Source organism: Chinchilla lanigera, unplaced genomic scaffold (genome assembly GCF_000276665.1).
Source record: "Chinchilla lanigera isolate Chin_1 unplaced genomic scaffold, ChiLan1.0 scaffold00018, whole genome shotgun sequence".
NCBI classification, from domain to species: domain Eukaryota; kingdom Metazoa; phylum Chordata; class Mammalia; order Rodentia; family Chinchillidae; genus Chinchilla; species Chinchilla lanigera.
The window spans coordinates 11,094,662-11,121,295 of NW_004955419.1; the positions used below are offsets into that span (position 1 = coordinate 11,094,662).

A 26,634-nucleotide genomic window follows, 5' to 3' on the forward strand; every position below is an offset into this window, starting at 1 on the left:
GTGCTAATGTCTCCAAATCACCATGCCTGGGGACAGATTTACACTCATTTCTAAAAGGAAAAGGAGTATATCTTATAAATTTATGGCTGATAAGCTGTGAGGAACAGTGCTAGAACAGAATGGTTACCTCGAGCTGTGTGCATCCAAGTTAGCACAATTACTTATTAAGCATCTACATGCTCCCATGCTAGATAGACATCATGGAGGCAGTGGTGGTGATCAACATCGTCTCAGTCTATGCTCACAGTGTTTACCGTCAGGAGGAGATGACAGCTACTGATCTGGGGTGCCCACAGTGAAGACAGGATATTAACCCTTCCAGGAGCATCAGAGTGAGGTAAAGAGAGGACACGCTTTGAAAATAAGGTCACATGGAGTCGAAGCAATTTTCTTATGCATGACTTGGGCAACTGGTCCAATCTCTCTGAGCCTCTGTTTCATAATCTGTCGAATAGGGAGCAAAAACCCAACTCCTAGCTTTACAATAATCAAACAAGTCAATATATTTAAAATTGGGAGAGGGTCAGCAAATTTTCTGCAAAGAGGCAAATTTTAAATATTTTGAGCTTCGCAGCCATAATAGTTTTACTGTAACTTGTTATCAATTTTGCTGCAGCAGCAGGATAGCAGCCATATACAATATGTAAATTAGTCCATCCCTCCACTCATCCATTTAGTGTGCTGTGGGTGTGTTCAAAAAAAAAAAACTTTATTTATGGATGTTAAGTTTTGAATCTCTATAATTTTTACATGTCATATTATTCCTCTTCTGAATTTTAATAACCTTTTAGAAATCTAGGACAACAATGTTAGCCCATAGTCTAAAAAACAAAATAAAACAAAATGGGTGGAGGGCAGTATTTGACCCACAGGGAGTAGTTTGCCAACTCCTAATCTAAAACATGTGGCTATGAAAAATACAGTACTCAGTGGATTTGAGTTCACATCTTCTTTCGTCTTCAAGTTGCTGAAGACATGTTCTTCATGGCACTTCAATGTCAGACATTCAGATTTCTCCTCCCTACCAGGAGCCTACAAAACAGCCAGAAAAGAATATTATCAACATTTCAGAGGGGAAGAAACTGAAGCACAAAGATTAGGGTACTTTCCAAACTCACAGTTAATGCCAGGACCTCAAGGCTCCAATTCTGTACCATTTTCTGCTTCTGGATAGCAGCTATGGGAATGAAAAACAGAACGAAGTAATGATTAGACTCGATATTATTGCTATAATTAAATCAGTGGTAACTAATATATCTACAGTGCTTTCGACCTTGTAGGTCATCCTGACACACATTATCTCATTTGTTCTTCAATAAAACTTCATGAAGGAGGGATTATTAGTAGCCTCTGACTCTTGGGGAGCTAAGTCTCCCTGCAAAGTCATAGAGCTTGTTAAATGACAAAAGTACATGTCCACATGTGCAGATCCCTTCCAGGACCTTACCCCTGAGCCTCCTGGAGTCTTGTCTAAGGGCCAGAAAGTCCTGACTGGAATCCTCAACCACTCTCTTAGCCATCTTTATTCCCAACCCATTGCAATTCACTCTCCATGCCATAGCTTGTGTGATTTCCTCCTTTCTCTTCCTTTTTTTCCTTCTTCTTTCCTTCCTTCTTTCCTTCTTTCCTTCCTTCCTTCCTTCCTTCCATCTTTCCTTCTCTCCTTCCTTCCTTCCTCTGGTCAGTCTGTTTCTCTCTCTCTCTCTCTCTGGTAGGACCTTATTGTGTAAGCCAAGTGGGGCTTGAACTCATGATCCTCCTGCATCAGCCTCCTAAGTGCTGGGCCTATGGGGAGGTGCCAGCATATCCAGGCACCGGAATGATTTTCTAAAACACAGGTCTGATCAGGTTACTCTCTTGCTCAGAACTTTTTAGTGTCTCCTCATTGTGTCCAGAATGAACTCTTTAGCATGGTGAACAAGGCTCCATGTAACTGGGCTCCAACCCATCTTTCAGGGATCTTCTATAACTGCTCCTACTTCAGGCCTTGCCTGCCACTACACATCTCTTCACTGCTGCTTGTAGTACCATGAGTTCCCTTGAATTTTTCATGTCTCTACAATTTTGATCATGCTGTTTACTTTCTGTACCTAAAATACCCCACTTAATCCATGATAGACAGCCGAGATCTGTCGTTTTCACCTGAAGCCCTATTTGAACACCCCTCCCAGAACAGTTAGGTGGACAACCCTCCTCCGCTTTTCTATTTCAAACTCCTCTTTTAATAGTAGCACAGATCAGCTATTTGTCCCCTCAATTAGAATGTGAGTGCCCATCACACGGTAGGTACTTAATAATTTTAGTAATAATTTAATTACTAAAAACCATTCTGGTTTTTAGTAATTAAATGACTGTAGGAATGAATGAACTTCTTCTCATCTGTCTTTTTATTTTATTTTATTTTATTTTTTGGTACTGGGAATCAAACTCAGGACCTCGCACTTGTCAGGCAGGTGCTTATGCCACTGACCTATATCCCCAGCTGAATGAACTTCCTGAAAACGAGAGGATAGACAAAGGATGTCTTATTTACCTGAATACACTTAGAACCTTAGGTCATACCTGACACACAATGGGATTCAGTAAATGTTTGATGACTTAATAGGTGCAGGTGGATAGACTGATGAGTGATAAAGTCCACTCAGGACAGTTGACAGTGTGCCAACCATGAATGGCAGTGGGCATGGAGGATAACGGACAGTTGTGTATTCCCCATCTCATAATCCACAGGAGGCTCCAGCAAGAGCTTCCAGCTCCCAGCCACCTTTCCAGCATCTCAGCACATCTCCTATTCCTTAAAACTGCTGGGAAGCTACACTTCCGCACCTCCTGGTGCTCCCCTCCTCCCCTACCCTTGAGAGTAGGTTTAGTGTTCCTACAGATGTTTGTATTCTCTGCAGCTGATGAAAATATTCATTATCTTGTTAGCTGCGGCAGGGAAGGAAGTGCAGATTTGCATTTTCCCTGCTAATCAGGGTGGCACAAGTGGTGCCTGTCACCCAGGCCTGTTCCGCGCTACCCCCACGCTGTGTGCATGTCGTGGAAGTGGGATTCCCTACCTTGCAGACTCTCTCTCCCCTCCCCCACCCCAGGCATAGTGTAGCAGGGAGAGAAAGGAAGCAAAGGCCTAGCCTGTCTGATCACACACTGATTTGCTTCACAAAGATTTTCTTAGTGAGTGCCTTCCTCTTTCAAACTCCTCCCAAGGCTTCTAACTCAATGGGTTATGAACTCCTTAGCCTGGCTTTTACCTCCAAAGGTTAGGGCCCTATATGAGCGTTAAGTTTTATAGTTCCCCAGGTGCCTTCAAAATTATGAGCTTGTTCGATTCTACCAACTGTCCCATATGATTGCATTTTCATTACTTAGGTTTTGTGGAAGTGACTCACCCAATATTATGTGGCCATCAGGTGTTAGTGCCGGAAGGGCTTCTCCTCCTTCCTTGATCAGAAACAGTCTTAGCAACACCCCAGGCTCATTTGTCTTAGTGGAGTCTGTTGTCTTAGACTGGCAAAAGCAGGGGCTTTGAGATTAGGCTATGCCTTACAGCCTAGGCAGAGGGGGAGGCCTTTGGCTATAACCTGGGATTTTATAACTGGACATGTAAAAGATCTGTGCCCACGAAGTGTGTGCAATGGCGTTCAGCAAGAATAGTATCTTCTGTTTGGTGAGTTCTTAAACCTGTCCTACCCACATGTTCAGGGAAAGGTCAGATCTATAACTTTTATGACTGGCTCTCACAAAAGCAAGAGGATATTGGATATCAAGCAGATTTACTTCACTTATGAGTATGATCTCTAGTTGCATCCATTTACCTATAAAAACCTTGAGTTTACCTTTGATCAGTCTTATATTCTTACATCTGGTAACCTGAGCAACTTCCCTGAAGATAACAGTAGGTAATATAACAATCACTGTTAATTCCTACCATTTTGTTTTGAAATCTTGTATCATTTTTATTGTTTTTGCTTTGTTTTGTTTTTGTCTATGTTGTTATCTTATTTTTTAAAAATTCTCTTTAAAATAAAAAAAATAGACATCAAGCAGACATTTAAATTCCTGACCCAGGGTTATTCAAGCACCTTCTCATCCATTTCATAAATATGTGTTGAGTCATTCTGCATGCCAGGTGCCCTTCTGGGTGCTAGTAAAACAGCAATTTAAAAAGACAGGTAAGAAGTTTGCGCTCATGGAGCTTAACTTCTGGGAAGAGATGGAGATATGGGAAAGGCTGAGAGGAAATCAACATGTATTTCTATAGTAAGTGATATGGAGGAGAATAAAGCAAGGTAAAGAATTATGAAATTTTGCTTTATAGCAGGTGACCATGGCAACCTTCTTAAAAGAGGTGGCAAGCAGAGGCCTGAAGGGAATGAAGGAAAGCGCACTATACGAGTGAAGGGAGATAGTATAAGAGACAGAGGGAGTTGTGGGTCTCCTGGCAGCTCACTAGGTAACTCAGTGACCAAGTAAACCTGGTAGAGAAGAGCATGGTGAACACAAAACACACCAGGAGCAACAAGATGTCTAATAGTATTGCTCCTTCAGAGCAGCTTGAACACACATAAGTCCTTCAGCCTTATGCAGCTTCAGAGCCTGCCCTCATCTGCAAATTGCAAACAATTCTTGAAGTGTATCTTGAGGTTTAAGGGTATAATGCATGTACAGCTCTAAATGCTATACCTGACACAGAGTTACTTCTCAGTAAATCAGCTAGTCGTACTACATAGGGTAGTAGGTCTAGCAAATCATTCATAGGTTCTTTTGCAAATGTATGTAGCACACACTGAGCCTATACTGCAGGATAGAATTTATGGCATATGCTAAGAATACAGTGGTTCATTTATTCAGTATGTATTTGCCTGGGTGGACACTACATCGGACACTGGGCCCAGCACTAAGGATACAGAGATAAGTAAGACACACCTTGATCTTGTTCTCATGAAATAGCTACCTCTGTTCTAGAGCTTCATGTTCTCCTGTCCTCAGGCTAACCCCTGGCCCCAGAGGGTTCTCAAAGGCCAGTGCTGGCAATACACTACCTGCCTGTGAATCAGAGAAAGGTGATACACTCTTGTATAGCTTCAGAGGTTGGCTCACAGCAAAAAAAGCCAAATTTCAGTCTCTGTCTGCCTCTCAGCCCTGGCACAACCTGAAAAACTGCATGCCGGGGGCCTCAGGAGCCTCATAATGGACAAGGCTGTCCTGTAAACTCCAGCCAAATAATGTCTGAGGCTTGCTTCTTGGAGAAGGTATTCTCCAAAGTGGGGGCTTCTTGTCTTTGCATCATAACACTGACTCCTGGGAGCCGGCCCATGTCTGTCCTACAAGCCCCGGAACTCCTTGAGCATGGCATCAGGTCCACAGTACTCAGAAAGTAGCAGTGCGGGGGAAAAAAAAAAAAGTGGCAGCGTGGACTGAAGGAGCAGCCCTAAATTGTAATGCAGGACACACTGCAGACTGCTGCTCTTTGGGCCAGGTCCCCACCCTTGGTAAGTTCTCCCATTGCATTCCTATGCACAGCAATAGCAGCAATATTTACTGAATGCTTACTACATTCCAGCCACTCTTCTAAAGGTTCTATATATTTTTTACTTTAATCCTCAAGAAACCCAGTAAGTCAAGTGGATTCTATTGTGCTCATTTGCAGATCAGGAAACTGAGCAAAAGCAGAGGCACTGATCTAGGTTTTGATCTCAGGTTTTTCACAGTACTGACACTCAGATTTGATTGACATATCCATTCACACATTTGTTCATTTCCTCATTCAACAAATTAGCGTGGAGGACCAATCATTATGTCAGCAGCCAGGACTGACATAATGCCTGGACTGCATGGACTTTTATTCATTTAATAGTTAATAAAATGGTGGGATAGAAATCCTATAGTCTCCATTCCACAGATGTTCAGCGGTATATGACACTCTTTAGACCAACACCTTCTTAGTCACAGGTCCTTGTGTTCTGGGACACAATTGTATGTGGTAGGAAGAGAGAGACTCTGTAGAGTAACCAAGGGTAGGAGAAGCAGGTGATCAGAGAATGAACCCTTCTCCATTCTGCTGTCCAGGGAGGTGGGGCTCTTCCTTAAGGATGCTTGCCAACATACACAGATGAGGGCCCTTGTGATATTATGTCCTCCACGCAATGACGCAATTACCGGAAAGGCTCCATCTTCATCTGGTCAGATGGTCCTCTCTACCCTCCACTTCTCCATGATCCCAGCCCTAAGCCATGGGCATGTTTTGTGACCTCCCACACCTACCCTGCTCTCGGAGGTCCAGCAGCTTCCCATGGTTTCAGTAATTAACTTCACACATGCCAAAAAGAGAAATAGCATCACAGATGTGGTCGCAAATTGTAGCTAATTAACCATATGGTCTGGATTGCTGACAGAGCGGGAAGGCTCTCTGGGTAAGCGCTGGTTTCCTGATAGAGGGAGGGCTACTAGGTGTATCTCCTTATTCTCCAGTACAAGGGCACAGTGTCTTGGGGCCTTCTCCCACCTGCTTGTCCTACACCCATCTGTCTCTTCCCTAGGCACTGTCCTGGGAAAGGAGTTCCCAAAGGAGGGAAGGAGAGGGTAGTGACTTCATGGAAACACCTCCACCCATCTGAGCAGGAGGAGATGCAGGAGGGAGCGCATGGCTAAGAGGGGGACTTGGAGAGACAGGCCTAGCAGGTGAGATGCAATGCAGCATAATGGACAGCACAATGGAAACCTGGATTTTAGTTAGAGTTGCCGCTTAGCTATGCAACCTTGGGGAAGTTGAGTAGCTTCACTGATGTTGTGCCTCTCAGTCATTCTTAAGTCCAAAAAGTAGGACTGAAATGAATGGAATGCAAGGGAAGCAGGCAGTACATATTCAACACCTCAGTGAAGCTCCTAACCATGGTTTCCAGACTCCCTCAGTGCATTTGGGAAATGGGCATCAGATTCAGAGTAACTTTACAACCCAAAACAACAACTGAGAGCAATCATTTCCATTCCTAGGTAACCTGCTTTACCCCAGAAAGTGGGTTGTTCATTTTACTAACTTAAAAACCATCACAGCAACGCTAGCAGGTTTATCATTTGGTGCCTGTTTGTTAGGACATTGAGGTTTTGATGGCTAAGTAACACACTCAGTATCACACGGACTAACCTTTTCAGAGCAGGGGTTCAAACTTAATCCTGGAGACACCCAAGCTTGTCCTGCAAAGGGTTCCTGGGAATGCAGTCACATTAACACACTGTTCTCAGGAGGACAGGACAGTGATAAAGTGGCCATCAGATTCCTGCCTGAGAGCTGATGACTGGGAAGGAGCTGCCCAAACTAAGCCAAAATGGAGTTCATCTGAGAAAGTGCAGGTATAAGTATTGAATTCTTGCTGTAACAAATTACTACGAGCTTGGAGGTAAAAACCACACACATTGGTTTTCTCACAGTTCTGTAGGCTACAACCCAACGAAGGCTTAGTGGGCTAAGGTTAGGTTGCTAGCATAGCTTTCTTCTTGGGACCCCAGGGAAGAGCAAGTGTGGGTTTCTTCCAGTAGGCTGCCATTCCTCAGCTGGTGCCCACATAGCTCCAATCTCTCCCCACCCCACACACCTTCACATTACCTTCTGTCCCTTCTGTACTTCAATGTCTGTTTTCCTCTCACATGGACATAAAATGTGATGGCACTTAGGGTCTACCCAAATAATTTAGGATAGCCTTCCCCTTTACAAACCTTAAGTTGATGTACATGGTGAGGTTAGACTAAGGGATTGTTCTACCGCAAAGTCCGTTTTGCCATATAAGACACTAGTAATCAGCCAGGAGTGGTGTAGGAGATGCCGCAGACTGGGTGAGTTAAAGGAAATTTATTTTCTTGTGGTTCTAAGAACTAGATGGCCCAGATCAAAGTGTCAGCAGGTTTGTGTTCTTCTGAGGTATCTCTCTTTGGTTCTTTGGGTCTCAGGTGGCCAATTTTTCACTGTGTGATCACTTGGTCCCTCCTCCAGGCATGCACGTTTCTGGTGTGCATATTTTCCAACATCCTCTTCCCACAAGGACACCGGTCAGATTGGATTAGGACCCATGTTATGGTCACATTTTGATGTAATTACCTCTTTAAAACCCTACCTCCAGATATATTTACATTCTAAGGTTCTTGCAGAGGTTACTATAAAGACTTCAACAGTGAGATGTTTGCTTGTTTAGTGGTGGACACAATTCAACCCTGAACATACACTAATATTCACAGATTCTAGGAATTAGGACCTGGATATTTATGAAGGTCATGATTTGGCCTGTTCACAGTACTTTTAAATGTAAATGAAGTCAAAGGAACAAAGGCAAGAACTGGGCGCTCAGCTCATGCACTGAAATTAAAAGTCAGACACAGAACCTGGAGGCAGAAGGATGGAGTGTAAGGTCAGAACCAGGAAGTTCGGAAGTGGAGCTGGGTCAGGAAAAGCAGTTTAGAGTGAAGGCTGAGGGTGACAGGCACAAGCCCAAGTTCCGCTCTGACATGTTATTTCTAGATCACAAAATATGGGCTTAGTGGGTTAAAGCAATAGCAGAGGAAGAGAGGTTGATTTCAAATGTCACGATTAATGCGCCGAAGTTCATACTAGCTGGAAAGTGCTTCCTAGGATGATGGCATTGCAAGGATTCCAGCATTTATCAGGTGATTGAACTAAACAACTTCCAAATGCACTTCTCAGCTTTAAAGTCTATATCCTACAATAGGAGTCAACAAACATTCTGTAAAGGCCCAGATAGTAAACATTTTTGGCTTTGTGAGCTGAGTCAGTTCTACCACAACTTATTGACTCTGCCATTGAAATCCCAAAAACAGCAATAAGCAATACAAAAATGTATAGGTGTGGCTGTTTTCCAATAAAACACTATTTATAAAAATAAGTATGTGAGTGTGGGGCAGTCAGATGGACTACACGGTCATGGTATGCATAGTATTATTTGTGTATGTAAATTCTATTTTTAAAGCAGTTCTGTGTTTATAGAAAAGTTGAGCAGAAGGTAGAATTCTAATACACCCAGTTTATCCTATGATTAACATTTTGCATTAATGTGGCATCTTTGTTCCAACTGATGACCCAGTATTGCTACATTATGCTTAACTGAAGTCCACAGTGTAACTGTGGGTTGTGCATTTCCATGGGTTTTTAAAAATACATAATGTCACATGCCTAATAACATATCCTACAGAACACCTTTCCTGCTCTATAAATCCCATGTGTCACTTGTTCTTTTCTCTGTCCCTCTCCCTGAACCTCTGGAGACCACCGATCTTCTCATTGTCTCTATAGCTTTGCCTTAGTCACTTTCTTGTTAGTGGGACATGATACCCAACACCCACAACTTAAAGGAGTAGAAGTGTATTTTCATTCATTTCTTAGTCCATAGCTGCCTAGCTCTAAGGCAGGAAGGCATGGAGGAATGGTCTGGCGGAGGAAAGCTGCTCAAGTCATGAATGTCAGGAAGCAGAAGGAGAGAGAAAGGAGGAGCTCAGAAGGGCAGTATACACCTCCAGCTCATACCCCAGTGACTCACGTCTTCCAACCATCCCCTACCTCCCAACAGCAAATCAGCTATGTTGCCCCATGATTCACTCACTTTCCAAAAGCCATGCCTATACCCATGTGAAGTTTTGGGGAGACACTCTTGGTCCAAACCACAACAGTCTCACAGTACGGAAGCTTTCAGACAGGCTCCTTTTACTTAGTAAATATGTATTTGAAGTTATCTTAAGTCTTTTTGTGGCTAGATAACATATTTCTTCTTACTGATGAATAATAACATACCACTGTATTGATGTACCATTATTTTTCTCTGGTCACCTACTGAAGGACATGTTGATTGCTTCCAAGGTGTGGCAAGTCTGAATAAGGTCTCATACACATTCCTGTGTAGGTTCTTGTGCTGCTGGGTGTTCTACTCATTTGGGTGAAGACTAAGGAACAAAATTGTTGAACTGTGGTACAACAGTTTAGCTTTGTAGGACATTGCCAGTCCATCTTCTAAAGTGTCTGTCCATAGTCCATTATCACCAGGAAAATACTCTTCTTGTTTCTCCACATTTTTACCAGCATTTGGTATTAGTGTTTCAAAGCTCAACAGTTCTAATAGCCATGTACTATAGTGGTGATTCATTGTTTAATTTGCAATTCCAGAATGACATGTGATGCTGTGCATATATTCATATGCTTATTTTTCATCAGTAAATTTTCTTTGATGAAATGTTATTTGGTTCCTTTGTTCCTTTAATTGAGTAATTTGCCTTTTGTTGAGTTTTAAGTATTCATTGCATATTTTGGATAGGGGTCCTTTACCAGATATGTCTCGCAAATATCACCAGTCTGTGGCAAGTCTTTTCTTAATGGTGTCTTTCTCAGAGCAGAAGTTTTAAGTGTTAATATTATCAATTTTTTTTCCTTGTATGATCATGCTATCTAAAAACACATCACCAAACTGCAGGCTACCAACATTTTCTCTGATATTATCTTGTGGGAGTTTAACAATTTTATTTGTAATGCTTAGGCCAGTCATAATTTTGAATTAATTTTTGTGAAAAGTTTAGATTCTATACTTACCATCATTACTCTTTTTTTCTTTTTTTTTATTTTTGTACATGAGTATTCTGTTGTTCTAGCACCATTTATTGACACTATCTTTTCTCTGTTGAATTGCCTTTGTTTGTTTGTCAAAGATCCGTTGACTAGATTTATGTAAGTCTATTTTGGGAGCTTTTTATTCTGTTCCATTGATCTATTTGTCTATTATTTCACCATACCACACCATTACCCTAGCTTTATAAAAATTCTTAAAGTCAGGTAGTATCTGTCCTCTGACTTTTTCTTTTTCACTATTGTGTTGGTCATTCCAGGTCTTTTGCCTCCTCATTTAAACTTTATACTGATTTGTTGTTTCTACAAAATAATTACTGGGTATTTGATAGAGAATATATTGCATCTGTAGGTCAGATTGGAAAGATATTATAACAATATTGAACTTGAACATGGAGTATCTTACCATTTATTGCAATAATCAACTAGTTTCTTCAGAGTTTCATAGTTTTTCTAATATAGATTTTGTGAATATTTTTTTGGATTTATACCCAAGTATTCTATATTTTTGTGTTACTATGAATGATACTGCATTTTAAATTTTAAATTCCAACTGTTCGTTCTGACATAGCAAAGCAGTTGGTATTTGCATGTGAACTTGTAAAATCTTGCCACAATCATGTACTAGTTCCAAGAGATTTCTGTTATTGTTGATTCCTTTGAATTTTTTTACTACACATTTTTTTTTAAATATGAACTACATTCCTAGTAAAATTATCAAAATAAATAGTTAACATTTATGGAGCCGAGGATATAGCTCAGCGGCACAAGTGCCTGCCTAGCAAGTGCAAGGTCCTAAGTTTGATTCCCGGCACCAAAAAAAAAAAAAAAAAAAAAAATGTGTGGAGCATATAGATGTGTCAAGTGGCATGATCAAACTATTATCTTATTCCATAACAATTCAGCAAAACTGGTACTGTTATTTTGTTCCTATTACAGATGAGAAAACTGAAGCTTAGTAAGCTAGGAGAGCTTGTCTGAAGTTGTTAGAGGCAGAGACAGATCATTCATCAGTCTGGTCCTTATCAGGAGATAAATAACTATAGTAAGAGTGCCACCAGTTACTCAAATATATGCAGAGTGTTTATATTCATTGTCCCATTTAGTCCTTCTAATTGAACCTATGCAAGTAGGTATTATTATGATATTTTATAAGTGTGATAACTGTGGCTCCTGCAATTAAAAAACCTGCTTAGGATCACACACTTAGAAGAGACACAGTTAAAATCCCTTCAGTAAATGTAGGAAGGGTTATTACAGGCAAACCTGAGGTTCAACATGATCAGGCGAATTGCATGTGACTGCATCGCTTATAGGAAGCAAAATGGGAAACTAGATATGGAGTCTTCAAAACTGAATTCAATTACATTTTGATGTCAAATTTGAAAAGATATGAAATTGTGCTCTTTATATATATATATATATTTGTTTTCCTAGGCACTTTTTAAGTCTTGACATCTCTTGGTCTTAAGGAGTCCTTTAAAACAATTTCCCACTGTCTTCTACCAATTATGCATATTTCCTCTTGGTTTTGAAGCATACTGGCTAATGCCTACACTAGCTGGGTTCTGGATTTGGCTGCAATTGATGTCCGTTGGAAATGAGCAAGAAGTAATATGAGAGAAACACGGTCAGGGCCCTTCATTAGCACAGCGTTGCAGAAAGTATGTGTAGGTACTGCTGCCTTTTCACTGCCCTTGGGTGTTTTCTTTTTCCACTGCTAATGACTAATAAAAAGAGAGAAAGAGGGAAGAGAGTGAAGAAAGCAATTGCTATTAGATTCTCTTCTACTACAACGGGTTTCTCATTTTACAAAGCTCATTAGAGGTGGCTGTATGGAAAGACTTCCAAGATGCCCTAGGGAGAATGGGAAAGGCAAACAGGAAAAAAGGCACTTTCAGAAATATGGCCCTAGCCACGATTTCACACCAGAACCATCTGTCCTTAGGCCATGTGTTCCTATTCCAATGTCTAGCGGATAGTTTGATTTTAAATGTGAACATTTAAAAAAAATCCTCCCTTTCTATCGCCAGGAATGGAGTTAAAGATAAATTGATTCTATGTGGATACTTAAAATGTGACTTTGAAGGTTTTTCTTATCAGTTGCTTTATGTTAGGAGTTTTGAAAAATCCCTTTCCTTTAATTTTAAGTCCAATCTACTAGAGGTTCAACTCCACAAACATTTTTAGAGCTTCTTCTGTGTGCCCAGTACTTTTGTAGGAGCTAGATAAGGACAGAAAGGGGACAGTTTGTCTCTGCTTCTAAATTTAGAAAATATCATACAGCAATTTCAGGGCAGGGTGTGGTGGAGAGGAGGATATTTAGCTTATGGTGCCAGGGGCACTGCTTTAGCTTTAATAACTCTAACCAGAGGTAGTGAGTAAAGTATGTACTTAGGAAAGAATTAAATTTACAAGCATAGAAAGAAGGTTCCCATGATCTAAAGAAAAGAACCCCAAATTAGTAGCTGCATGTCCTATGTTCTCATTTTAGCTTTATCACATGACTTGGACAAATTACGTATGCTATCTGGGTAGGGATTGAAGTAAGAGTTTGAGGACCATTCCAGTTCTAAAATTTGTATTCTTCTTATGCCTAGCTATGACAGACTTTCTGAGTATTTTAAGTTGAAATTTGCTTGAGTGGTGTGTTCTAAAGCAGCAATGCCTACCATTTATTGAAAGCCTGCCTTTCTCACACCTTGTGCTCAACAGTTCATTTTATGGGCTTTTTTCATCTTTACGACAAGTACATGAAGCAAGAATCATTATTATTCCCATTTTTCTGATCAAGAAACAGAAGCTCAGAAAAGGTTCAGTCTTTTGGCCAACTAAAGTCACTCAGAGAATGACAGGAGAAACCAGGGTGCAAATCCAGTGTGTCTGCCCGCAAAGAATGCTTCAAAAAAAGAGCGAAGACACAAAGTTTCCAATGAAGACAGAACTTTCGGCTTGGAACTTCCATTGTGCCCTGTGTTGCAACAATTTTGGGACATCCGTGTTAGTTAAAGGAATAACTGCCATGCTTTAAAACCCCCTGAGATGGGCAGAGCTCAGGCAGCCTGCCCATGTGCCGGGTGCATGAAGAATACTGATAATGCACATTAAGATTCAGGAGGGGTCAGTTACTCAGCCTTTGGTCTCACTGGGAGGTGAGTGCTTGCATGCACCTACTGTGCCTTGCTTTATGCTGTGTTGGTAGAGTCCAGGCCCTGCCCTTAAGTATGTGCAGTGCAGTGGTGCTGTGAAGTACAGGGTTGCTAAGCACAGAAAATGCCCTGAACACCGGAATATGAATGTCCTGATCAGACTTGAAACATCCTTAAAAGCACACAGATACTGGCTTCTGTCCTTGACTATAATAAAATAAGATGTTAGACCCCTCAAAAGTTGAGGGATGTCACCTGGGGTGAGAGAATGCTGACCAAGGTACCTCCTTGAGAAGGCTCAGCTGCCCCTTTGGACCCTCACACCCTGCACATCTGTGTAAGGAGACAGGTGTTAGTGTCAGATCTCTCTGTGACCACACCAGGGCTCTGTGACCTGCAGCAAGCTAATTTTCTTCTGTGTATCTCACAACATGTGAAAAACAGAGATAACTATACTGCTTTGTCAGAAAAATGCAGAGGTTGGACCAAGTGATGTTAAACTCTCCCCACTCCCAGCTCTATAAAGTTTTGTATCAACGTATCTGGGCCTTTGATTTGTTCCCCTGAGATGAAAAGAGAAAAGTCTGGAAAGATGTTCCAGAGGCTATGATAACAACAGCTCAGCTTGCCCGTGATGTTATGACAGCACAAGGAATCCCAATGCTGACACACAGGCAGGGAGATGGAAGGCGACGTGGCTGAGCAGAAGATAATGTTTCTCTAGCCTGCAATTTTTTTCAATTTCAGGGATCGCAATTACCAGGGCAGGAGTTAGTAGCAGCCATGCCTGGAATACTTAAGTGAGTTTGGTACCATCGGTGGAAACAGTTTTGCTTTTCATTTACGGAAGGATGGTATGTGCGATGTATAACCCAGACTTAACTCTGTGTGTGTGTGTGTGTGTGTGTGTGTGTGTAACCATTCATGTGTGTGTGTGTATGAATGGAGAGGCAGGGGCAAGAAGGAGATAGAAAGGCAGATGTGGCCATGGTCAGAATGAGAGTAGAGTGGAGCTAACAGCCTTGAGTCAATGGTAGGTGACTACTGATTATTTTACCTCTCCTAGTTCCAGCTCCCTCACTTTTTAAATGGAAATAATAATATCTACCTGGCAAAAGAGTTGAGAAGGCTGGAAACGAAGCTTACTGATCACATAACACGTGGTATACACTCAGCAAAGGGCAGTTAGTTCCTACTACTAATGTGCAAATCTATTCAGGACATTCAATAGCATTGGTATTTTCAACAAGTCAACTTTTACTTTTCAGCATTTCATTTATGAGCAAAATTAAACTTTCACTTGCATAGGTTTTAAGAATATGGAGTGAGGATGTTTTGTTCCAAGTCCAGGTTTTAAGGCTTCTGCATTTAACCTTTTCATGTCTCCGCTCCTTCGCTCCTTCATTTCAAAATAAAATTAGAATATAAGTACTTACCTTTCAAGGTTGTTGTGAGTATGAAGTGAGACAATATGTGAAAAGCTCTTAGAACAAAGTCTAGCGCACTCTAAATAATACAATAGCTTTTAAAATCATACTAGTTATTCTGTGTGCTATATATCTAAGAAAGGGAAGAAAAATGGCAGTGACCTAGGTCTCATCACTAGGGATTCACGTTACACAACCTAATGTATCATCTCCCTATATTTTCACTCACATAGGAGGCTACATTAGTCAGCTTCTGCATTACTAGACATATTACCTGAAACCCACAATTTATTTTAGAGAAAAAAAATAACAAAATAACAACAAAGACAAAAACAAAACAACACAAAAATAATAAAAATGATACAGAATTTCAAAACAAGATGATAGGAAATTAACAATGGTGGTTCTATTACATATTATTATCTTCAACGAAGTTTCTCAGATTGCCAGATGTGAGAATGCAAGATTGATCAAACCATTAAAGAGAATAAAAAATAATTGAAAAAAATAGAAATGATACAGAGCTTTATTAAACAAGATAGTAGGAGTTCAATAATGGTTGTTATATTGCATATTGTTGTCTCAAAGGGAAGGAACAACTGGGATGAGGGGAAGGAGAAAAGAAAGAAAGAAGAGAAAAAAATATACATGTATATACAAGGATAGCTGGGATAATTGTACTGCTGATGTCTATTGGTTTATTGAAAGAAATAGTTAATGCTCAATTTTTTGAACAATTTTGCATGCTTATATCTGGTAATCTGAACAACTAATATGAAGAAACCCACAATTTAAAGGAGGAAAGTTTACTTTCACTCATATCTTAAGGATATTCAGCCCATGGTCAACTGACTCTAAGGCAGAAACATGGCAGAAGGGCATGGTGGAGCAAAGCTACTTATTTCATGGCAGCCAGGAAGGAAAGCAGAACAGCACCAGACAGGAAATGGAAAGGGATCAAAGCCACACCTCCATGCCTACCCAGCCACACCCAGAAGTGTGCTCCACTGATCCCCTGGGCAGCTCCCAAGCCAACCAAATTGACATAGCCAAGCTTACCCATCACACAGGCATTCATTCATTTGTGAGTAAACACTTATTGAGTCCCTGCCACCTGGGAGGGCCACATACACAGGTATAAAGGAGACAGACTCTGTGGTTTGCTCTCAACCACTCATGGTTCAGAGAGAGGGACAGGGGCTGACCACAAATGAGGGTCTAACATAAAAAGTAGACTAGGTACTGTGGAAACGTGGAGAGGTGGCATCTAATCTTCAAATAAAAAGAGAGACAGAGGTATTGTCCTCATAGAAGAGGGGAATAAAACTTAGTTGAGTATGGTGGGCAGAATATGATGTTCATGTCCGAATCCCTGGAAACTGAATACCCTTACATATCACAGGAAGAATTAAGGGCATTAAGGCTGCAGGTGAATGAGGCTGCTACTCAGCTGATTTTGAGATAAATAGATTTTCCTGGAGTACCACATGGGTACAATATAATCACAGGGGTCCTTAAAGTGGAAGAGGGAAGTACAGAATGAGTCAGAGAGTGTGATATGAGAAAGACTTGATTTGCCTTGGCTATGAAAATAGAAGAGAGCTATGAGCCAAGGAATGTGGGTGGCTTCAGGGAGCTGGAAATTGTAAGGAAACTGATTCTCCTCTAAAGCCTCTAGGAAGAATGTAGCCTTGCAGACACCTTCACTTTCACTCAAAAGTCCATGCTAGGATTCTGGCCCTCAGTGCTCTAAGAGAGTATGTTTATGTTATTTTAATTCACTAAGATTAGAGTGACTTGTTATGGCAGCAATAACAAATACTTGGGTTTAGGACCATCCTTTCAGGAAGTCATCTGGCTGTGTGATGGGAAATGAAATGAAGAGGCCAAGAATGAATGCAGAGTCCTGATGAGAGTGGAGGGTGAGCTCAACCAGAGCAGACAACTGTTATGCAATGTGTCTGCACTAGACTCTGAAGTCAGACTGTAGGGAGGAGGGCTTGGAGGGGCCAATTGCAGTGCCATCAGCTGGAACTTTAGAAAGATCACCAGGCTATAGTGTGGACGATGGAGTGGGTTGGAATAGGGAAAACAAAGCTGGTAGGAAGGAGTCCATTTATGAAGTTTTGCAAAAATCTAGATAATAAATGATAGAATAGCTGTGTAGCAGCATATAAAGAAAAGGCACAGATTTGAGAGAGACTCTGGAAGTAGAACCTGCTGGTCCCCGTCACCAGCTATCTATGATAGGGAATGGGAAAAGGGAATCTTAGGGTCTATCAGGCAGTTCTGAAGCCAAGCAATTAAGCCTATGCCCCCAAGCCGACTCCTGTGGCTCCCCAGTCCTCCCTAAGCCCTCCATCTGAGAGCCAATACATCCTTGCAACACAGAACCACACAACCAGAGATGGGGGACAGACCTGCAGAATCGTACATGGCAGAATGTGGAGATCTTGACACCAGAGCCCGAATCAAGGATTGTGAAAGCTAAAGGACATTACTTCCAAAGAAGGGGCTCAAGGACAGCTTCCTGGCAGAGATGACACCAGGAATTTTATCTGGGAAATTTCAAGATGATTAAGAGGAGCTTGCATAGAAGAACCAAGCACAGGCTCTGTTTTGAAGGCGTTCACAGTTCAGAGGCTGTTATGCAGATAAAGTGGTCTTTCTTACCGATGCTTGGGAACATGCAGTGGAACAGGCACAGGCTGGAAATCAAGATTAAGGCTTGCTAGCCAGTCCCGGTTCCATAATGAAGAAAAAAAATGGGGAGCTCTCAAACAAGTCGCTTCTCTGCCTTGCCTCTGTCTTTTCTCCCATCCAATGTGAACAGTGGTGCTCATCACTCCTGGGACCATCACCTATGATTAGAAGGGCTCCGTAGCCTTGGGTCACTGTATAACCAGTGAATTGATTTTGTGACCTGGAAGATGGGGATTTCTGAGCATCACTGTGCCTTGGAAGGAAAAGCAGCCCTCAGCCCTCCATCTGAGAGGTGGCTGAGCTTGCAAAATAATCCTGGGGTGAGTTAGGGAGTTGCTTAAGACCTGGATACCTTCCTGCAAGCCTGACAAACAGCAGTTACACTGAGATGAACTGTTGCTGGCAGAGACAGAAATGAGGCTGAGGACTTCAAAGGTGGGCCAGTGCACATCAGTCTGTTCTCTGGTGGTAGCCAATAAACACAGATGTGTCCAGAGGGTTCCGATGTTTAGTAATGAGGGAAGATTGGGAAGCCACAGGAGTCGGCTTGGGGGCATAGGCTTAATTGCTTGGCTTCTGAACTGCCTGATAGACCCTAAGACTCCCTTTTCCCATTCCCTATCATAGATAGCTGGTGACGGGGACCAGCAGGTTCTACTTCCAGAGTCTCTCTCAAATCTGTGCCTTTTCTTTATATTCTGCTACACAGCTGTTCTATCATTTATTATCTAGATTTTTGCAAAGCTTCATAAATGGGCTCCTTCCTACCAGCTTTGTTTTCCCTATTCCAACCCACTCCATCGTCCACACTATAGCCTGGTGATCGTTCAAAAGTTCCGTCTGATGGCACTGCAATCCAGCTGAAAACCCTCAAAGAGTCTCTTTGCCCTCAGAATAAAGACCATTTCAGAGAATCACTTAGTGGACTCCTGAGAGCTGACCTTATCCGTGCTTCTCCAGGCCTATCCAGTTTTCACTCAGTGCTAAGGCATCTCAAACCTCAGCATCTTTCAATTTCCAGATTGAGCCAGATAAAGATTTTATCCTGTATTCTCTCTCTCTCTCTCTCTCTCTGTCTTTCTCTCTCTCTCTCTCCCTCTCCCTTCCTCCCTCTCCCCACCTCTATCAAATACACACCCTTTAGACTTTTCCATATAGTGTTCGTTTTGCTTGGGCCCCACTCTATCTCTTTCTTGCCCTTCTTCTAAATAATGCTTCCAAATCTATTAAGACTCACTTCCTCCAAGAAGTCTTCCAAACTTCCCCAGTCTGCACTAAGCACTCCTTTTGTATACTTCTTTGGTCCCTGAATTTCCCATATGACTGTTAAATTTAATCTCTCTGACCTAAAACTGTCTGTGTACACTATCAAGGCTTCAAATATTTTTCACTACAGCTCAATATGAAAATCACTATGGTTTTAATTTTCTACAGCAGACATAACCATTCACTCAAGTTTTCATTCCACCGATAACATAAAAGTACTTCTACTTGCAGATGAAGGCTCTAAAACACCTTATCTACAGTAAACATTCACTCTATTCACTGAACAGCATTCAGCTGCTGTTGACCAGCAGCCCTTTTTGTTTTACATCAAGCAATCTCAGTCCCACTCAACTTGACCTCGAGGTGCAGGCAGATGTTGGTAAGGGAGTCTCTGGTACAAGGCCTTTTGGACCCTGGCTGGCATTCACTACATGATTTCTTGTTTGAGCTGGGCCCTGGCTCTGGTTTCCAACATAATATGAAAAAACTGAAACAGTCTTTTGAGAGGGGCAATATGTTAGAGCCCACATCCAAAGTCCAAAGTCACTAGGGTTATATATGCTGAACTCCATTTGTCCTGATCTTGGCTTCTTCCCTCATGTCTGCATCCAGATGAGCAGGGATATTGCGCCAAGAAGTCTTGGCAGTGCTTCCTCCTTTACCTTGTGAGTACGCAACTTTCAGGCTTCAATTCAAGCTTTTTACACCACCTACCACTGCTTCTCATGGGAGATCCTATTATCTTATTGAATGAAAGGGCTTACAAATTCCCCCTTCTATGTCTTGATTCTGGGGGAACAAGTCCCAATGGCCCTGCTCCTCTACCCTAACATTTTCCCAAAGCCCTTTGCTCATAACTTAAACATTTGTTGGTACGAATTTTGTGCTCTAGACTGCACGGGGAACACTTTCACCTTCAAAAGGCGGAAAGTTGGGATGTTGAGATACTCACATCTGCAGTTTTTTGGCCTGTTGGCCTTTCTCTTCCATAACTCCTTGCAGCAGGAGAAGCAGAAAGAGAGGTTTTCAGTTTTCTCTTCCAGTCTGGTGGGAACAGGCTTTGAGGCTGTCACCTGCACCAACTATATTGTAAAACCAAACACAACAGATTGAGTTGGCCAGGGGAGGTTTTTTTTTTTTTTTTTTTTTTTTGGTTTTTCTCCTGTACCGGGAACCGAACTCATGACCTTGCGCTTGCCAGGCAGGCGCTTTTGCCGCTGAGCTAAATCCCCAGCCCCCAGGGGAGGTTTTTAATATGGAAAGAAATCTTCACTCAGCACAGACTGACTGGAGACAGAAGAAAGTCAGCTTTGAGGCGCAAAGTTGGGTACCGGTCCCTCCTTTTCTGGGTGGTATCTACTCCTCTATGAAAGGGATGGAGGCCAAGGGTTTAGTGTGAGGGATGTCCTAAACAAATGTTGGGGACGGACTATGATTCCTTTTAATGTTTTCAGAAATATGAAATTTGCACGATCTGTAGGAACCACTTATACACATAGGTTGGATGCCAGCCAGCAAATAACTGGAGGACAAAAACTATCTCTTTTATTGTTGTGTTTCTAGTGCCAAACACACAAGAGTAAGGATTGTCAAATGAATTAATGAATAAGTGAAAAGTAGAATGAAAGGACACCCAAGTCTTGAGTGCTTGACCCAAAAATGTAAACTAGTGTCCCTCATTCAGAAGAAGACCATGGAGTTTCCAACTGCTCCCCAGGAAGGACAGAGCTTCCAGGTGACCTTAGATGCGACAATGTAAGCATTAGTTTGATCCCCCAGTGTCTACAGAACAGCTAAGGTTCAGACAGGTATTTGGCACCAGCCCTTCTGTCACCCTTCCCAATTCCAAAAATGGGAAGCTGTTTCCCTAAATCATATAGTCAGGCAGTGACAGAACCAAGAGAACACAGGTTTCCTGAAACCTCGTTTCCTCAGGACACTAAAGCTCAGCCAAAGCCACTGCTCCCACTTGGTTGAAGGGCTCAATTCAATTGGAGGTGAGAAATGGGGCAGATGTCCTCATTAGTGTTCAGATTTCAATGTGATCCTTCTGGGAGGCAGCCTAGGAAGAGCAGTGAGACAGACAGAAAGAATGAGCTCCTCTCTGCAAGCGCAACAGCTCCCAGGCCAAGGCTCCTTGGCTTCTCCCAGGTAGGAAAAGGCTGCAAACAGTGCTGGCTGCCTCTAGGGTGATTTACCTCCCTGAAATACCTCAATTTAAATGCTAATTTCCCCAGAACTGAGGGGTGATGGCTCTTGCATGCTGGCTGCTGTGCATTAATGTATCCAAACCACTCACATATGTTCTTAAAGGGGAAAAGAGGGAAGGTCCGGGAAAAGGTGGGGGAGGGTGGCAACGGAGGTCACTTCCCTTACTTGTGATTCTCCTCAGCTTGGCTGATCAGAAGGAAGCTGGAATGGGTGCATCGTCTCTCAGTGGAAACAATCTGTAGGCTATGTAGCATTTAGAGGTGATATGCGGATGGTGTTGGAGGATAAGGAAGTCCCCTCCCCCCTCGCATGGTTCACAGATGACCAGGTGCATACAGCGAGCCAAGTCTTGTGCTGGACTCTCCGAGACCCTTGAAGAGATTAAAAATCCAATGGGAGATTCAAGAAAATAAACTAGGACTACAGATAACTTTACATAAATCATCTTCCCAACCCCTGGAAGCTGACCCTCATTTTACAGAGGAAGCCACTAATGCTTACAGAATAGATCTGATCCATGAGCATATTCTACCACCAGACTCTAATGCCACTTCAGGAATCTATGCACAAACAAGTGGGAGAGGTGATACGAAGGACTTACTCCAACCAGGGAAGATTGGACTGGTGTCCTGGAAGAAGTGGTTTTGAACACGACCTCTTGCTTCCTGCTGACAGCCCTTCCCCATCTCCCTCCCAGCTCCCATTCCCGCAATATGGGAATGCACAGGGTAGACCTATGCACTCCACACACACACTCCAGGAGATACCTTCTCCATCCACTCCCCACTAGCTCAGTAGTCCCTGGGTCCTACTGTCCAGTCTCCATGGGAGCCATGGTGTCTGTACACACAGGAAGTTTGGGGAATAAGGTATGGTTTTAAAGCTTATTGTGAAAGATTTGAGATTTTACAGTTAAATTTTCAACCTCCCTTAGATCCTGAAGCATTGTGGGACCTTATTGCAAAACATCAGAAAGGGCTCTATCAAAGAAGTAGGTTGAGGCATACATTGCCCTTGTCTCTGGGTCTCTTTTCTTCATTTTTTGAACAGATGTTCCTTGAGCATCTACTGTTCACTGTTTTTCTCAGTCTTACTCAATTTGCACACTTAGGTCGTGATGTAACCACAGTACTTTGGACAGGTATACTTTGGGCCTGCCTGGAGCTGACAGCCTATGGGATAAATGGGCATCAGCAGGTCTCCCATGAGTAGGTCTAAGGTTAGAAACCCTGAAGACCTTCTTGGCAGAAGAGAGCAAGACCCTAGGGTAGTGTGTAGTAACTGATCTAGGGAGATTCCTCAAAGGAGGAAGTGCTGTGTAGTTTGCGTGATGAGTAGGAGTTGTCCAGATACAGAAGAAGGAGAACAGCTTGCTAAAGGAGAGCAGATCCTAAGTGGGGCTGGGAGAGGGTGGGATATTCTCACTAATGGAACTTAAAGACAGTCAGTGCAGATACAGAGCTGTGATCCAGAGTGTGGAGTAGGAATGTAATGGAGTTACATGTAACAGTTCCAGGGTTACATGGTGAGGGGCCTTATAGCCCATAATATGGAATTTAGACTCTCTCTTGGTTTTCATAAGTGGGGGCATCTCCTCTGATCTTCCACTGCTCCATCTCTTAGTGCTCAGATTAGTCACTGAAACAGGGTAGACCCTCAGTCAGTATTTGTGCGATGAATGACACCTCTTATTCCCAGAGTCCCCAGAACTCACGATCTACTTTTTCTGAAAATTTGATAAAACATTTCCATATAATGTCACCTGAGATCCAACTGTTTGCATCAATATACAAATATATTTTAAGAGAGCTTTGCCTAAGCAGTGGCCTTGGTGCTAATTTGAAATATGACGCTCACTTATTCAACACATACAAAGACATGCACGTGACTTCCAATCCATGTGCACAAAAGCACACACTCCAGGGGTGGTGATCAGCCAGACCGCCGGTCTCATCTTTACATGATTCAGCTCATTCCTGTGACCCAGAGTACAGGCATTGGCTTGATTAACTAAACACGTGCCTTCTGATTGCCATGAATGAGCTTGGGACTAGAGGATTAGAATGTGGTCTTGGGCACTGTCACTTCCTAACTGTAGACCTCAGTTTAAAAAATTCCCCAACTTCTGGAGGATCTATTCCTTCATCTATAAAATGGAAATAATATAATGCTTGCTTCATAGAGTTCCCATGAGGGTAAAATGACACACACATACATATCTTGACCCACAGCCACGAACAAAGGTGATGAGAAAAGCGTTGTTATGGTTTGTGTCTGGATGTCCCCCCAAAGCCTCATGAGGTCATGGGGCAGGCTTTTAGAGTTTGATTGATTATGGGTGTGAGAGCTACAACTGCCCTGGGGTGGATAGTTTGCATATGTAAGGGAAAGGAAGAGGCTGATTGCGGCCATTCCTAGCTTTTGTGCTTGTTGCTTTTGCTGTGTTCTGCCGCCATGAGCTGTAGCCCTCTGCCATGTGCCACTCTGCCTTGTAACCTGCCAAGTATGGACTGAAACCTCCACAAACTGTAAGCGAAATAAACTTTCCTTCCTTAATTTTGGGCGTAAAGTATTTTGTCCCAGCAATGAGAGAGAAGTAACCAAGACAAGCATATAATCAACAAACCTAAATAAATATTACTCATAATTTTCTAAGAAGATTAGTATCTTTTAACACACACACACACACACACACACACACACACACACTACCTAAGCTCTAGCTGATGAACAAGAGATATGACTAATATAAAAATGTTATTCATGGGTGGGAGTGTAGCTCAGTGGTAGAGCACTTGCCTTGCATGCACAAGGCCCTGAGTTCAATCCTCAGTACCACAAAAACAAACAAACATAAAGCTAAAAAAATAAATGTTACTCATTTTTACTATCTCTCCGTGATTAGGATTATTTGGAACTTTTACTTTTCACTACACACACACAGAGACAGACTCAGATTTCAGTGGCTGACCACCTCAGTTTCAGTTAGTGCCCGTCAGGCTCTTCCTTGGTCACCTTTCCCACCCTTCCTTGGTCCCACCCCAGGACTTGGGCCCGAAACTTCCGAGAGGCTCTTTTTCCTGGTCAAGGTTTGCACCATTGCAGAGCTAATAAATGCAAAGGCCCTGGGCGCCCTCTGCTGGCGGAGTCTGTGCAGGACTGTGGCCATCCCCAAGGCAGACACGGAGGGAACCAGAGTAGGGAGAGGGACCCTCGCTGACTTGTAGTTCTGCGCTCCATCCTTGCCTGCCTCCCTCCTGCTAGGCCTTCAGCGCTGACTTGCTAGCTCCCTCCCTTCGCTAACCTTCTTCCTCATGTGCTTGCCGAAGTCCTTCTGCTTCCTGGAAGCTCAGATGGAAAACCTCAACCCGAGACAAAAGGGCATCCTCAGCCAGACATCGCGTCTTCAGGTGGCCCCTGTGCTTCCTCCCATTTCCCTGTGGGGGTCATATTTTCCTCCAGAGCCAAGACTGATCTGGCCAGAGAGCAGAGGGATTGGAGGGCAGGGGTGTGGCAGGAGAGGGAAGGCCAAGCCCTCCTCCTCTGCAGTTACAACATGCTTCTAGAGGAGATTAAAAATGGAGACTCTAGGTGACCACGTTAGATAAGATAAATCTCCCCTCTGGTCCTGCACACCAGGTGCTCTCTGAGTGCGAATCCATAGCACTCACTCTTGCAGGGCCTCCGCCTTCCCGTCGCGTAAGTGGGGGGAATGCGCATGTGCCCATCGCCTGGTGCTGGCTTGAGGACTGGTGAGGTCGCATTCAGCACAGAGCTTGCTGAGTGATCAGGTTGTAATAAACCACAGACCCCTTCCCTTAGCTGTAGCTTTTCGGGGGTCAGTGCACCCACAGGCGCATCAGCCCTTCCAGCTTTGATGGCATGTGTCTGTCTTTTGCATGGCTTTTAGTACCTGCACCTGAGCAGTGATGAGGCGAACAAGCTCTAGAGCCAGACAGCTTTCCTTTTCCCAGCTGTGTACGTTGAATAGTTGCTAAACTCTGTGCTTCAGTTTTCCAGTCTCAAAACTGGGCTCTTAATGGCACCTACTTCATAGGGCTGGGCGGTGAGCAAATGCAAAGTATTTCCAACTACTGAGCATAATGAATGCTCAGTAAAGCTATCATTACTCTGTTGTAGCAGGCTGAGGGGCTTTCCTGATTCCCATTTTACAGATGACAGTATTAAGGTTTGGGTGATTCGATCTGGGTACCCAGTTTTGTAGGCAAAACTGGAGCCCAGTGTTCAGAGCCGCCATCACCTCCTCAGGTTTGACCTTTTCTACACAGAAAACAAGTGCTTGGGTCCTGTGAGGAAGGAGCTATCAAACAGAACCACTCAGAATTCGTGATAACAGACTCCCCTCACTGTTCTGCAAGGCCAGTATGTGTCTCCCCCACCAGCCTTGGGAGAGTGACAGGACAGTGGCAAATGCAATCTGTGCTTGTATCTTTAGCATCCAGCCCAGGGCTTCTCTCTCAGTACAGGTTCAGCACATCCTGATTGACTGACTAGGGTCTGGCACACCTCTCCATCCTGCTATACACTTGATGGAAGATGTGTAGCTCAGGGGCCACTTCGCAATGCAGGCACAAGGAAACTCAGTCCCTTAAACCCTGGTGGGTGTTACATGCTATGGGCCAGCACTTCCTTCACCAGAAGTCTGTCTTTTTGTTTGCATTGCTGTTTTATGCTCCTAGATTTGCAGACAAAGCCAAGAACAACTACTGAAGTGGAATACAGGATCACATGCGGCTGCAGACATAAAGTAGGAGTCAACAGATAATCATGGCGCACGCACGCGCACACACACACATATACACACATTAGTATGCTTAAGTCAGACGGTCCCAGGCTCAGGCAGACCTGGGTTCAAATCCTATTCCTACTCACTCAGAATCTCATTGTTACCCCTCTGTAACTTAAAGTAATAATATCTATCTTTCAGGGTTGCTGTGAATATTAAATGACAACATGTAGATACAGTTCTTAGCTACAATCTAGAAAAGTAGAGCGATGCAGTAAATCCCATAATACAGACTTGAGGATGATAGTGGTGCCAGGGATGATGAAGATGGTGAGAACATCACTCCCCTGGAAGCAGACATGGAGAACATGGTCATTAAATGCATGAATTGGTGATGAGCTCCCATGGTGCCTGGGGCATGGTGTGAGGAGGTGGAGTACAGACTTAAATGACTGGAGGTCATCTGACACTTTCACAGCTCCCTTTAAACCGCCTGGGGTCCTGACTTCAAAGACA

At 43.0% G+C, this 26,634-nt stretch overlaps 1 protein-coding gene and 1 long non-coding RNA gene across 3 annotated transcripts in view; one reads left to right on the forward strand and one right to left on the reverse strand.

Annotated features, from left to right (window-relative positions):
- Astn2 (astrotactin 2) overlaps positions 1–26,634 on the forward strand; it is a 901,354-nt gene that overhangs the window by 608,462 nt on the left and 266,258 nt on the right. The window lies entirely within an intron of this gene.
- On the reverse strand, positions 523–20,266 carry LOC106148307. The gene is made up of 3 exons (XR_001233630.1): positions 20,113–20,266; positions 1,119–1,177; positions 523–1,032 (listed from the first exon to the last, which is right to left on the reverse strand). It is a non-coding gene; the product is annotated as an uncharacterized LOC106148307 (long non-coding RNA).